The sequence below is a fragment of the Equus przewalskii genome, chromosome 9, assembly GCF_037783145.1.
Source record: "Equus przewalskii isolate Varuska chromosome 9, EquPr2, whole genome shotgun sequence".
Lineage (NCBI taxonomy): Eukaryota > Metazoa > Chordata > Mammalia > Perissodactyla > Equidae > Equus > Equus przewalskii.
The window spans coordinates 49,882,204-49,897,324 of record NC_091839.1 but is presented as its reverse complement, the minus strand read 5'-3'; the positions used below and the strand labels follow the sequence as shown (position 1 = coordinate 49,897,324).

At 43.1% G+C, this 15,121-nt stretch overlaps 1 long non-coding RNA gene across 2 annotated transcripts; it reads right to left on the bottom strand.

Annotated features, from left to right (window-relative positions):
- Positions 1-353: 353 nt before the first annotated feature.
- On the bottom strand, positions 354-12,701 carry LOC139073720 (uncharacterized). Of its 2 annotated transcripts, XR_011522706.1 has the most exons (4): positions 12,592-12,701; positions 10,874-10,918; positions 10,273-10,398; positions 8,351-8,460 (listed from the first exon to the last, which is right to left on the bottom strand). It is a non-coding gene; the product is annotated as an uncharacterized lncRNA (long non-coding RNA). The 2 variants fall into 2 exon arrangements; XR_011522707.1 differs by lacking the exons at positions 8,351-8,460; positions 10,874-10,918 and adding an exon at positions 354-669.
- Between the last annotated feature and the right edge of the window lie 2,420 nt (positions 12,702-15,121).

Genomic DNA, 15,121 nt, shown 5'->3' with positions numbered 1-15,121 from the left:
GGCTCTAGGTGGTTAGGAAGGTGGCGGAGAGGTCTTAAAGCTATTTGCTCCCTCACTCTCTAGTGACCTCCCTCCAGGAGGAAAGCGCCTCTGAAAGAGGAGAGGTAGAGGTGACCTGGGGATAATTTGCCTGATGATCTTTGGTCAGACCACCTGCTAGTGACAGTCAAGGTGGAAAGGGAGTTATTCTCAAGACAACAAATACTTTGCCACAGTGAGAACCTGTTGTATGTGCTAGTAAGAAATGGACGGTCTTGAGGGAAAGCAATGAACAGGGTGAACCCAATTTATTACTCTTGGCATTATGGGAAACAAAAATACATAACCCTGAATATCCTCAATTGGCAAGAATATTTTTTACTGTTCTTTAATTTATTATAAAATCTTTAAAGAGAGTCTTGACTGAATGTTTACTTGCTTAAAGAGCACAAAATTGTTGGATTAATTTAACATTGTATTCTGTCCTCCCTCCCCAACCCATATTTAAGCTGAAGTCTATTAGTCAAGTTAAAGATGTTCTTCACACACTGAGTCCCAATGACTTTGTCAATGATTTTTTCCATTGGCATGATGTTCTTCAAGATGCAAATTATTCCTAAACAGGATTTAATGGTTCATTTTTTCTGAGGACAACTTTTCTTCTTTAATATGAGGACTGACTGAGGCCTGCTGTGAAGAGAATATTGAGTTAGATGATTCAGACTAACAAAGTCTCTCATACCACAGTTCCCTGCTAGAGTCTTCCTAAGCCACGTCAACACGCTGAGATGCTGACATTTACAGGGAAGCTCACCTAATCCTCCAATGACCCATCTCCTCTCGCCCTGCCCACTGCTGTTTCCTACTCTTTCGCATTATTATGCAAAAATTGAGCCTTCTCTGTAGTGGGAAGCTACCCCTTCAAACCCCTCATTGTGTACTCAGCTCAGTGCAGCTGAGCCTACAAGTAAATATTTTTAGGAAACGATTGGGATATAACTATATAACAAATAAAACAGGGGTGGAGGTGTCGTTTGATTCTATGCAAAACTAACAAATTACGCAGCATGAATCCCATGGATACAGGTTTAAGGATGCTCTACCCTAGAAGAGTTTTGTCATCTAGACCAGTGTCTAAAAAATGCAATGTGAGCCATGTATGTAACGTAAAATTTTCTGGTGCCACATAAAAAACAGGTGAAATTAATTTTAATAATTTACTTTATTTAACCCAATATATGCAAAACATTATCATCTCAACATGTAGTCAGCATGAAAAGTATTAGTGAGATATTTTATAGACCTTTTCATGCTAAGTCTTTGAAATCTGGAGCTTGTTTCAATCCAGACCAACCACGTTTCACACACTTAATAGTCATGTATGGCTAGTGGCTACTGTATTGGACAGAACGATGCAGATGTAGACCATCGCTACTCAGAATGCGGTCTGGGGACAGATGGACAGATGCCACTTTGTGAACTGTTTGGTACAGGTCCACAGTGAGAGAAGTTCAGAAACTGAAAGGAAGTGTTTAAAAACTTTGATAGCAATTTGACATTGCCGTGACATCTAAGCATGTGATCATTTTTTTTTTTTAATAGCGATTTAGATTTTATTCTTTTCCTTTTTCTTCCCAAAGCCCCCCGGTACATAGTTGTATATTCTTCGTTGTGAGTGCTTCTAGTTGTGGCATGTGGGACGCCGCCTCAGCGTGGTTTGATGAGCAGTGCCATGTCCGCGCCCAGGATTCGAACCAATGAAACACTGGGCCGCCTGCAGCGGAGCGCGCGAACTTAACCACTCAGCCACGGGGCCAGCCCCTACATGTGATCATTTTTAAAGTAATTTCTTCCTATTGTATTTTACAGGATATCAGTCTGCAATTGGTTAGGGGCAGAAAGGAGGGAGAAACCTGAATCTTCCTCACAGACAGCTTGAGAAGCCCTGCTCTAGACCTTCCACTCTCCCTGCCCTGCATTTCTCAACCTCGGCTTAGCCCGGCAAGCTGCAGAAATGGGTCCCTCAAAGTCACTAGCGGGGCTCATTGCGAAACTGTGGCTTCCTTCTGGTTCTCATTCTCCTCAATATTTCCTGATATTTTACTGTTGATCACGTCTTTGTTCTTAAAACTGTCTCTCCCTGAGATTATTGAGCCTCTTAGCTGATTTCTTCATCATCCTTCCATCTTCTGAATCCAGGTTCACCAGGTAATAGCATGGTTGGAAGTGAGCTAATTTAGGAAGAGTAGTTTGTCTGTTGAGTATAGTGTGGTGAGAGTGGGAATCGAGGAGATGGGTCACCAAGGAGGGGAAGGGTGCATGTGTTAGTCAGGATTCCCCCGAGAAAAAGAAGCAATAGGATATATATCTATGTATAGACATGTCTCTATCTATCATCTTTCTATCTATTGGGATAGAGAGAGAGAAATCATAAGGAATTGGCTCATGCGATTATGATGGAGGCTGAGAGGTCCCACGATATGCAGCTGGCAAGCTGGAGACCCAGGAGAGCCCATGTGTAGTTTCAGTCTGAGTCTGAAGGGTGAGAACCAGAAGAGTCAATGGTGTAAGTTCCAGTCGCAAAACCTGCATGGTCAAGATCCAAGGACAAAAGTTGAGTTTGAGTCTGAAGGCCAGAAAAGACCAATGTCCTGGCTCACAGAGGTCAGGAAGGAGGAGTTCCCGCTTATTCTCGGCAGGCTCAGCCTGTTTGTTCCATTCAGGCCTTCAGCTGACTGAATGAGGATCACCCACCTTCGGGAGGGCAATCTGTTTCCTTAAATCTACTAACTCAAATGTTAACCTAATCCCAAAACACCTTCACAGACATACCCAGAATAACGCTTGACCAAACATCTGGGCACCCTGTGGTCCAATCTAGTTGACGCATAAATTAACCATCACAGCGCATACGCAGTTCAGATGAGAGGTGATAGAACTGCATATAGGTGGTAGTCAGGTGGTGGAAAGGAGAGGAAAGGACCAAGCTGAGAGACTGTTAGGAGAGGGACGGTGGCAGGATGTGGGATATGAGGGAGAGGGAACAGGTGAGGCTGACTCCCAGGCTTGGGTAGCAGGATTCCAGGAAGGGCCAAATCCAACCGGACATCTCCCCAGCACCTCAAAGTTAAAGTCAAAGTATCCATAATGAAACCCCTTCCCTCGTCCTCTCCCAATGCCTTCCTCTCACCCCCAGCTCCTTTTCTGGACTGCTGTTCTGTGAACCATCACCGTTCTTCCAATCACATGGGCTGAAAACCTGGGCTCACCTTTGCTTCCCTTCTTTTATGTCCCATGTCTTGTCCCATCTATAGAGTCCTATAGAGCCCATTTCCGCAGACTCACTCTCTTCTAGCCTCTCATTTCCTTTCATATTCCTTAGCAACCAGCTAGACCAGACTTATTACTTCTAGCCAGGCTCTTGCAATGTTCTCCTAAGGCATCTTCTTCTCAGCACCTCTGTGATCTAAACCACCTTGCTTGTCACTGCCAAGTAGTCTTAAGTAGTCTTTGTCTTCCCTCCCCCAAGTCCCCAGTGCCTCCTTGTTACCTACTAATGATGTCTAGTCTCTTTGCCGGGGATTCAAGGCCCTCTATGACCTGGATCTAGCAGATGTCGTCAGGTTCATCTTCTGTCCTATGTTATCCAGCTCTCTGAATGCCAGGCACTGGGCTAGATCTCTCAGGTCCCTCAGGTCGTGGAGGGAAAAGCAGCGTTCATTGAGAACTCATGGTGAGGGCCTTTAACCTGACTCATGGTTCTCAGTATGCTGAGCCTTAAAGAACTTTTAGCAATTAGCCAGGAAGAGGAAACAACACATGCTAAGGCCTAGATATGAGAAAGAATGTGATTAATTCCAGGGCCTAGCAGAAAAGTACGTGGCCGAACCCACAGAGGGCAAGGGCAAGCTCAAAATGATGCCGGAGGGGCACAAGGCAACTATCTTAAGAACGTGGAATTTAATTCTAAGGGCAGTGGGAAACTATGGAAGGATTTTAAGTAAGGATGTAAAATGATCAGATTTGCCTTTTAAAAATTTCACTCTAACTTCTACAGATTTTAACTATTGCTCACCTCTTTTTTCCCTAAAACTTTCTCTAATTTTTTTTTTGAAGAAGATTATCCCTGAGCTAACATTTACTGCCAATCCTCCTCTTTTTCCTGAGGAAGACTGGCCCTGAGCTAACATCCGTGCCCATCTTCCTCTACTATATATGTGGGACGCCTACCACAGCATGGTGTGCCAAGCAGTGCCGTGTCTGCACCCGGGATCCGAACCAGCGAACCCCGGGCTGCTGAAGCAGAATGCGCGCACTTAACCGCTGCACCACTGGGCTGGCTCTTTCTTTAACATTTTTAACCCTTTGCTAATTTTTATCTCCACTTAAGTTAAGAATTCCAAAACTTAATTTCTTTCAAAGAAGCAATTTCATATAACTTCTCTCTTGCACACCCTGTGTTCTCTGGAACACAATTTGAGAAACACTGACTTAAATAATTTCCTCTGCCTGGGAGCCTCCTGGCCCTATTGAAATCCAGCGCATCTCACCAGACCCAGATCCAAGTCATCTTTCCAGTCCTGGCACAAATGTCTGGAGCCTCTCCCAGATCCCACTGTCAGCTCTAAGCCAAGGCCCCTTCCAGAGCTTAAAAGGCTACAATTCTAGGGTATTGGAGACCTCTGTCTTTTCTGACCTCCTGTGCTGGGGAGTTGACACATCTCCTGGGCACTCATCAGTGGAGCTTGCATTAGAGCAGAATGTGTGTGTCTCAATCTCCCCTTGAAGGCATGGGTTGCGGTTATTAGTTTCTGCATCTCTCTCACTCTCCCACTACCTTGTCCAGAGGAGGAACTTCATTGCTATTTAATTAATTCTCACCCTGTGAGAAGCCACCCTCCCACTACTCTAGGCCACATATAAATACAGCTCCTGTGTAGCTTTGACAGAACTGCCGTCCTCCCAACCTTGTCGGGGTGTCTGTCAGCGCCTGTGCCTGCAGGCATGCCAGAGGGGAGAGCTCTACAGAGCTCAGTCTGCTGGGATCCTAAAGCCCTGGCAAACTCCTGTCACCCACCCGATATTTTTAGCCCCCAGATTAAGGCTCTGGAATGCTTTCCAGAGGTCCCCAAGGATCTCTGGAATGCACAGACCCAGATGAGTACGTGAAGGGCAAATTCATCTCTCCACTTAATGCTTTCTCAGCTTCCCAGTCGGTGAACCAGGGAAGAGAAGGTCTGCTTCCTGTTGCGTCTTGGCTGTTTCTCAGCCTGCTCCTAAGAACAGGCTCCCTGTGGTCCAAAGGCTATCACAGCTGCGCTTCCCCTTTTGTGATAGCGTGTGTGTGGTGAAGGCAAGTGGGGAGTAATGGCTTTTGTCAAGGAGTCTGTCCTCTCCCGCGTCAGTGTCGGCTCCCCTTGCAGGGGCTTGTTCCTCCGGCTCCTTGTGGGAAGGACTGTCAAAGGATGTCAGGATAAATTCTCTGCTCTTACTTGTGCCTTTTCTCTCACTCTCTCTCCTCTCCCTCCTCTCTTTTGATTCTGTCTTGATGTCATCTCTTCAAAGTATACTACCTGTAAAATATTGATTCACAGCAGGCTGCATCTGCCAGGATCAGATTTCTCTTCTGCTGGCAGCAGTAATAAACTAGCACAGACACTGCAGACCTGGTGCCAGCTTCATCGCCGCTTCACACACATCCGTCTGTCTGTTCCCTGACTCTACATAATGAAACAGCGTCCGGAGACATTTCAGAGATAGAAAAACCAAGTAACGACCAGTGGGGACATAAAAGTGCCAGGGCAGCCTGCAAACAGAGGGGGTAACAAGTATCACCCCAAGCAGTAGATGAAACTGAAGCTCCCTGGTTTTCTTAGAACAGCTGGAAAAATAGCGGTGGGAGACAAGGCCGCCCAGCTAACCACCCATGGGAGCGTCACGGCAATGGTCCCCCACCTCCTTTCCGTCCTTCCTCCTTTCCTCGGTCATCTTTGGAAGCTTTGTGGAATTGCACCTTGGAGCACTGATAACTTATAAACCTGCTGGGAATATCAAACCTAGAAGAAGATCTTGTCTAACAAAGACGTGAATTTTATTTGTGTAGGAAAAGGAGAATTCATGGCTGGGCAGCAGGGCAGGGTAGTGAAGAGCTGGGACTCTGCAGCCTGAACGTGGGTTGGGTACTTGGCTCTGCTACTTACCGTCCATGTGATTTGGAGCAAGTTACTAAATATATGTCCCCATTTCCTTGTTGGTGTAATGGGATTGTTGTTACGATTAAGCGAATTAACAGTTGCAATGCGTTGAGCATAGTGCCTGGCATGTAGCACTATTGAAATGTTTCTTAAATACGTACATACAATTCCTCTTCTCTTTAGAGGTTGTAACTCATCCTCCTGGAAGGTTTCCAGCGCAGCTAGGCGGCTGGCACGACCAAACCCCCGAGGGGAGCCTGAACATTCTCCTCTTGCTTTGTCTGCAGATGTGCACTGGTTCAAAGGTGTCCCACTCTCCTGGAAGGTGACTCTTGATTCAGAAGCCAACAGTTGTGGGAAGGGTTTCCTGAACCTCAGTGGCACTTGTCTGTGTCATTCGCATCCTGGCTGGGGGAGGAAAGTATTAAAAAGAGAAGCGGCCATCCGAAGTCAGTAAATCCGTCATCAGGCATGACAGCTGTGGGTTTGCATTCTTGTTTTACTGCGACTTTGAGCAAGTTGGTGAAGGTGGCCATGGCATCCGGCTCCAGCCTGTGAAGAGTTATGATTTTCCACTGTATGAAGCTACTGAAGGGACCCTAGCACTTAGCACCCTCCAGGGAGCCTTCCCTTTTGCAGTGCAGGGAAATTTACCCCTTGTGACCAACTGTTAAGCTTCCTTTGAAGCCCCTTTTAATTCAGATTTGGTTCCAGTCACGATGGCTTCAGAGTCAGTGGGGAAAACGTTTACGATATGACAAACTAGCAACCTGTATTTTTTACGTACTGTTAGAGAAATCATGGGTCTTTTATACTGGCGTTCTTTTACTTTTTGTTAGGAGAGGTGTCCTTTGAGACCCTCAGTTCCTCACTTTATACTCTTTCTCCTCTTCAAGCCTCAAAGCTCTTTGCACAGCAGCAGGTTTCCCTTTGATGAGGTAGGCTGGAGGAAGTTCCACCTGAAGCCTGCCAGAGTCAATGGCTGTGGTCAAAAGGGAGTCTGCTGAGTCCAGAGAAGCAGCCATCCCACAATGAGGGGTCTACTTCCTTCAGAACGAGGAGGCTTATTTCCATTCCCCAAAGGGTCTTGAAGGGCACTATAATCTCATGGGCTTTGTGTGGGCCCAATGTGCCCACCCTGTCGCCCTCACCATGGCTTGCTCACAGAACGATCTAGTTCTTAAATTATTGTTTGTGGCCTTTTTCAGATATAGAGCAGAAGATTGGCACTGTGCAAAGCATCCAAAGGTGGGGCTGTGGGAGACAGAATGTCTGAGCATAAAGAGTGGTAAGGGAAGTGCCAGCAGAAAGACTCAAGGGCTAAATCTTGACCTGAGCCAGGTTTTGTCAAAGATGTGATATGGGGAGTGAATGTCCCGTATAAAAAAGGGAGGTGAAGGGAGGGCTACTCGGAAAGCACAGGAAGGGTTAGCTGCCTGGGTTTGGAGAGCAGTTCTGCAGTTGTGTGGCCTTGGGGACAATGACTTCACCTCTCTGTCTCTAGTTCCTCATCTTAAAAATGGGTTGTTATGAGGCTTGAACGTGGTAATCCACGTAAAGTGCTTAGCACAGAGACTGGTGCATAGTAAAACTCAGATTAATGTTAACATGTTAGTATAAAGAAGTGTTAAGAGTAAGGAATTCCTCAGGATAAAACCCCTTGGGAACACAATGGGGAAAACCATGGAAAATAGATTTTTTAAAGGCCAGTTAATAAGGAACTTAAAAGTCACCGTTGTATTTTATCCACCAGCAAAATTGTTCACACTCTTCCTCCTATTTACCTGCTTACTTCCCCGGTAAGCAGTAGGCACTCAATAAATATTTGTTCAATAAGTGAACAGATGTTCAGTCTTATATTTATATCTGTGAGCTCAGTGGTTAGCAGTAGCCTAAAAAATTTCACCATTGGCTCCACTGATCTGATTATAGTTTTATTGTTCTTTTCAACTAAAAGGAAATCTTTCTGTTGTTTGCTTTGTTCTAGGATCTGAAGCTTAAGAGTCCGTGTTAACTTGCATGACTGAGTTAACCTAAACCATGTTAAGTGTTTCTTATGCATTCATTTAACCAAATTACCAAAGAACAAAATAGACTAAACAATATTCCTTGGTAAATATTAAGACAGAGGTAGATGGAAGATCCTATGGAAACACAAAGAAAGAGAGTTTTACCCACCTTGTGAGTGTGTGCCTGTGGGGAAGGAGGAGCTCAGAAAGGTTTTCAAGAGGTGTTGGCATCTAACATTCTGGTGGTGATGTGTTACATTTCAGTGAATAGGTGGATACTATGGCAAGAAAAATGTTTGTAGACTAACTAAACATTTGGCGAAATATTCTCTGGTATAAGGGGATGAAAATCCTAGGACGTGGAAGTGTGACTCAACATCTAGCCTTGCAAAGTATAAAACAAAGAAATATCCTGGCTGAACTTCCCTAGTGTGAGTCTCTTTAACTTTTCTTTCTTCTCTTTCTTTTTTTCCCTCCCTCCTTCCTTCCCTCTCTCCCTCCCTTTCCTCCTTCATTCCTTCCTTCTTTCCTTGCTTCCTTCCTTCCTTCATCCCCGTTTTCTCTCTTTCTCTTTCTTTATTTTCCAGCTTTATTGAGATATATACTTGACATCTTTAACTTTTAAAAGCAATTTGGTTCTGTGATTATTCTATGGAAGGTCAATGAGAATTTGGAGAGCAGATTGATGGGGAAGATAAGTCATTTATGACTAGCTAAACTACAATTACAGATTCTGGTGGCAGGAATTAACCAAAGAAGGCAATGGTGTCACGTAGGGCATTTCTCTCATAGTTTCTGTAAGAGAGAGAATGAGCAAGCTTTATTTTATATTGACTGACTAATATCTGTCATAGAAGAACAATGCCAAGAGTTAAATAGAAATATCAGGAGATCACTTTTATTAATAACATTGAGACAGGACACACAGTGCCTGCCATATTACTTAAGAAATTGCTTGGATAACAAAAACCCTTTTACTTCATGAGTAAACACAGACAAGGGTATATGAGTCACAGGGAAGCTAGTTCAGGTAATGGCTTGGCATCTGCAATGGTAAAAAGAAATGATGAAGGGTTGGAAAGCAAAGGGAAAACTCATTTGAAGAGGGAGAATCAATAATCTTAGCTAGCATGTTTGCTCATCTGTAAAATGAGGAGTTTGGGGCTGGAGTGAGTCCAAACTTCTTGCCGTCTATGACACATCATGGAGCTATGGATCCAATAAGAAGCGGACAGGCAGTAGAGGGAATCGACTGTCTCATTTATTAAAACTTATTATGCTTTTCTTCTCAAGAATGGAAAGTTTTGCAAACAATGTTTAAATCCAGGGCATTATGAAAGATAAAAATGAAAATATAACAAATTAAAGGCAAAAATAACAGAGCACAAATAAAAGTAGTGTCACACTGTCAAACTGATGCTTTAAAGCATATGCTATTTTCTCTGGGAGTGAGATATGTGCAAAGTTCACTAAATCTTTGGGATATCAAATAACATTTAGTACACCATCTCTTTGTTGTACTAAAAAGTATGCCCAAAGCTCCAAAGAGTGGGGAATTTCAGAAAACTTCAGCAACTTATAGTCGTGGTGTAGCTTTGGCATTGAGAGAATCTGCTTCAAAATGAAAAATGAGATCAGTGCATGTTACAGGTTCCTAAAGATTTATATGTTCAGTTGAACACTTTGGAAGAGAGAGATGTTCACCAAAATGTGTGCTCTCCAATCACAGAGTTGTAACTGGAAAGTGGTTGCCCAGTCACGGACATCTTTGCCAAGCTCCTTGCCTCTTGGTGGGATTATGTGACTATTCTTGTCAGTGGGCTGTTAGTGGAAGTGATGTACATCATTTCTTGGGCCAGGATGTGAAGAATAGAGCGTGCCTGCATCACAGTCTCTGTTTGCCCTTATGATTGGAGGTAGTAGATTCCCCAGTCCTAGGGGATGTCAGAACCTGAGGATGGAAAAAGCCTAGATCCGTGATGCACTGCATGGAAGAAATCTGCTCATCTAGAAACCCCACATAGTGCTGTTAAATGAACAAGAAATAAACTTCTATTGAACTTTTGGGGTTTACTTGTTATAGCAATTACCTGGTCGATATAGGCACCAAATCCCTTGTTCAGTACAGGATGGCAAATTAGTTCATTGGAGAGATACACACATACTCTAATTTATGGGTGATGGAGCCTGGTGGAAATCCTGACATGTCCTGTGGTCTAAAGTCATAAGGAAATAGAAATTAGTATTCCTTTTTTTGTGGTGTTAAGCTCTTGTAAAGTAACTGGAATGCTCTGGCTTTCTTCTTGTCTAAGTCAAGGCGGGACATTTTGTTTCACCCATTCAGAAGCATCAAAGAGTTGCTTCTTGATAATTGCCAGCTTGATTTCAGAGAAAAAAAACAAATTTCTGATATTTCCTTGGTCATAATTGATGAAAGGGGACAAGTATGACTGGTATGAAGTGGGCAAAAAAAATATGATTAAGACTATAGCAGAAAATGCCATTCATTTTTACCCTTACTCCATGAGTTTAGAAAATGAACCACAGAATCTTCAATAGCCACATTATATTTCTGCTATTGCTAACATTATAAAAACACAATGGACCGAATAACATGTGCAATAGATACATCTGCTGGTCAAAGGAATTTCCTTTTAAAACCCAAACTTCCCGCTTTTAATGGGCACTCACAGTTTTTGTAGCTGCTTGTGTTCAGAACACTCTTTAAGCCCTGAGCTAAAATAAACCCAAGAGTTAGATAAACAGTCTGATGTAGTCTTAAAGGCAGAACTCTACATACTTGTAAAGTTACAGAAATAGCACAATTGTAGAAATTGATAGAAACTGATCATAACCAAAACCTGGGCAGGGGAAAATTGATCACTATAAAAAAAGTGTGATAAAACAGTTTAATTAGTATGATGACAAGATGAAGGAAACAAGCACAATTATGGCCAGGACTGCTATAGTTATGTCAATATATTAAATACACAAGCTAGTTTGGGCAAAACTAATAAGAACCTCTCTGCTAGGGCAAAGCCGGATGTTTCAAGATACCTTTGTGTTTTGAACACCTTGAAGAGTCCTGCTTTCTCTCTTGCATGTCTTTTTGTGTGTGTAATTCACGGAAAGGCTTTATCAGTTTATGCTTACCTCACTTAACACCTTTTGTGTGAAGATTAAATGTTAAATCGCTGTTCTTCGAAACTCTCCAAAGCAGCTCAGTTAACATTTTAGTAGACTCCTAAAAATTTTTCATTTTCTTTTTTAATGATTGGGGATTACTTAGAAATAACAAGTTCCACCAGGGCCAGGACTAGGGTGAGGGAGTTAGATGGCTAGGGTGTAAAATTTAAGAAGGCATTCATGTTTACTCTGCACCTGTGTGACCCTGAGAGTGAGTTCCTCCTTAAATTTTGTGCTCTAGGCACTTCACTCACCTCGCCCTAGTCCCATCACTATATGCCACAGATTAACTAGTGTGAAAAGTGTACATCTAATGTGTGTGGATCAAGCTGAGATTGCTTAAACATAGTTTCTATCTGAGTTTGGATATCTGGTAGTAACTTAATGAAAATTGCAGGGAAATCAGCTCCAATGCCAAGGTGAGTTCCTGCTGAGCAAATGACACCAGGAAAGAAAAGCTCCTCTTTTGGTCTTTGCTTGAATAATAATAATAATAAAAAGACCTGTAATTGGATTTCCGTAAAGACTTGGAGAACTCACATCTTTATAACTTTTCAGATTGAAAGGTAGTCCTTTTGAATTCTATTAAATTTGCAGCCTACATTTTTCAGAAAGCAAGATTATGAAGCTTCTGAAGGAAACCAGGAACAATGAAGTGAGCAATATTTGCATTCACAAGTTATTCTGTGTTGGCAGATTGTCATCTTTTGTAGAAATATCACAATTTTTCAAAAAGGCCACTTTGAAGATAAAGAATTATAATTAATCTTTTTTTGCTGTTAATAAAAAAGTCATTTTGAATTCTCACTTTGACAATCAAAGATCCCATTGCCCTTTGCATGGGGCAGCCCGCTCACTTCAGGTAACCACGTTGCAATCAAGGGCACCAGCCCCCTCTCATCTTCAAATCTGCTGGAGTAATAGCCCACATTCACACCCCTGCCACTGAAGTGTCTAAAGGTTCCTGTTAGCAGAGGAATGAGAACCCTATTACCTAGGAAATTTTAGTAGCCCAAGAGCTAAAGAAATGGGAGCTAATAGCTTTAGTAAAAAAGAGTAAGTAGCAAATTTCATGGATGGATCAGAAAATCGTATATTTATATTCTCACCCTAGTTTAAAATCCTAAGCCTCAGTGACATGTGAGAGGAAATTGGCTACATTAAGTTCACTGAGGAGAAAACAAGACCTCTGAAAAGAATGCCTTTCTTCCCTGATTACTTACAGGAGTTTCGAGGGATCAAGATTGGTAGATTGAATCTTCTGTCTTAGAAAATTGTAGATTTTCACATCACATGAAAGATGGTGGCAGTTTTTGTACATATGCAACTAGACATAGTGACGTCACAGTTAGAGCTCAGAAGGTGGCCATCAATGTAACTGTTATGTGGAACGCATGGCTTCTAGGATACCATAAAACACTACTCTGGGTTTGCTTCTACTGCCCCGTTAAAATTTAGGCAGTGGGGAGAATCTTTCTCTGTCCCTGGATGGAAGATCACATGACTTTCACGCTTATTCTTAGGTGAAAGATTTGTATATGATCCCTTTAAGCCAAAAGCAAAGTCCAGAAATTAGATTTTTTTGGCCCAAATGTTAAACGATTGTTTACATCATCTTTTAAAGGTAAGACTTCTGCCCTGAACGCCTACTGCCATTCTGACACCTGTAGCTGACACTTCATTTTCTGCTTGCTAGCTGCTTTTCATCTCCACCAGCGTCAAAATTGGGGGAAGGAGAAGCGAGGGCATAGGATTCTTCCTTTAGGGTGCTTTCCTCATTCTTTTTTTTTTTCCCCCCAAAGATTGGCACCCGGGCTAACAACTGTTGCCAATCTTTTTTTTTTCTCCCTGCTTTTATCTCCCCAAATCCCCACTGTACACAGTTGTATATCTTAGTTGCATGTCCTTCTAGCTGTGGGATGTGGAACGCTGCCTCAAGGTGGCCTGACGAGCAGTGCCATGTCCGCGCCCAGGATCAGAACCCTGGGCCGTCGCATTGCAGTGCACAAGCTTAACCACTAGGCCATGGAGCCGGCCCCTTTCCTTATTCTTAAGAGAGTGCCATCACCAGGGCTTCTCACCTGTAGTTCCCTCAGTGTAGGTGGCGTTGCATGTGACCCATTCCTGGGCTCCAGGGCAGCGGTGGGTCATCTCCTGCCTCCTCCTGTTGGAGTCTAAGACCCAAGATAATCTTGCTCACTTGTGGACTCCTTCTGGTGCAAGAGAAACACTGGTGCTCTAGGTACAGACTGACCCAGGGAGCTGGTCACTCTGCCACCACGGTTCTCAGGTGTGTTGGGCATGACTCTCAATGGCTCTGTTGCAGAGAATGCTCTCACTAGGCTTGAGCTGAAGGAGTTGCACCCCCACTGAGGATCCTCACACTGCTAGTAGGTCACAGATAATAACTCCCTCCAAATAAATCTCTTCACAAAGTCCCCTCGCCCTTCTTTCCAGCCTTCACCCTTTTCTATCCTTGTATATAGTGGCTCTCTCATGCTCACGTTAGCGCCTCCTGCATTAGTCAAAATTGAGTCAAAAATGTGCTACCTCAATAAAACAGAATAATCAAGAGATTTTCTATTAAACAAACATAACTTAATAAAATGTCTAGTGATTTAATGATTTGTGTCTGCTTAATGTGATCTATGTGGTAAAAGTCCTTTGCTGAAGCCGGCTTAGTCCCGGCTGTGGTACAGCTCACACTCAGCTAGATTGTGTGGAGTGTGTCAATCCTCACCAAGTACTTTCACCCAAACCCCTACCTGCTTGGCCTCTCAAGTGCAGAGATGCATGCTCCCTACTCACCTGGGCCCAGCCAGGACATGGGTATCCCCCACCTGTCGTTCATTCCCTGGCTGATTTTAGGCAACTCTGCCTAGTCCCTCAAAAGATGGAGGTGCTTTCTAAATGTCTATTTCTTTTAAAGGGCAATAAATATTTCCCCCTGTTATATACTATATTAAACCTATAACTCACAAAAAAAAATTTCATAACCTATTGGCCTAATACCCTTTACACATAATTTAACCTCCTCAAGAAGGTGTCTTGTCGAGCATCAGGGGCATGAATACGATTGCTAGTTCTTCCAAAGCAGCCATACGCATGTTCAGAAAAGTAAACTGGATTCCACCCTGGCCACCTGGGGGGCAGGAGCTGAAAGCTGCTCCCTCTTGAGAACCCAGAATGTGTAGAAGGAACTCAGGTGAGTGACACAAGAGGATTATAATCTAGGGAACTTGGAGGAGCTACATTAATCAGTACCCAACACCTAAAGATCTTTCCTCCTTTGTACTTTCCTTCTTTTTTTCTTAGTTTTAGAACTCTACATTGGCAGGTAGGCCTCAGGAAGTATGTTGAGGCTGAGAGAAGAAGCTGGAAGCTGACTGTTTCAGGAGTGTTCCTGGCTGGAGGACTTTAGGAGGCAGTTGGTGTTTCTTACTAAGTTGTTCCCCTCAGCTCACCAGGGTGGGAAGTTGACATATACTGAAATAACACAGGGAGAGAAGGGAGCCTAGCATAGAATAAAATTTTACAGACAATTGTAATTCACTGCATCAGTATTCAAGCCACATACTTTTTGCTCTTGAAAGCTTTAATGTGGGCAAAATCTTACCTAAGCAAAATATTTTCCTCCAAAGAAAAGTGTGAATGACCAAAATGAAGTAATTCTCTATAATTTTCTGTTCTTTACCATAGATGATTCAATTCAATACATCTTATTGAATATCTTCTCTATGCTTGCAATGGAGA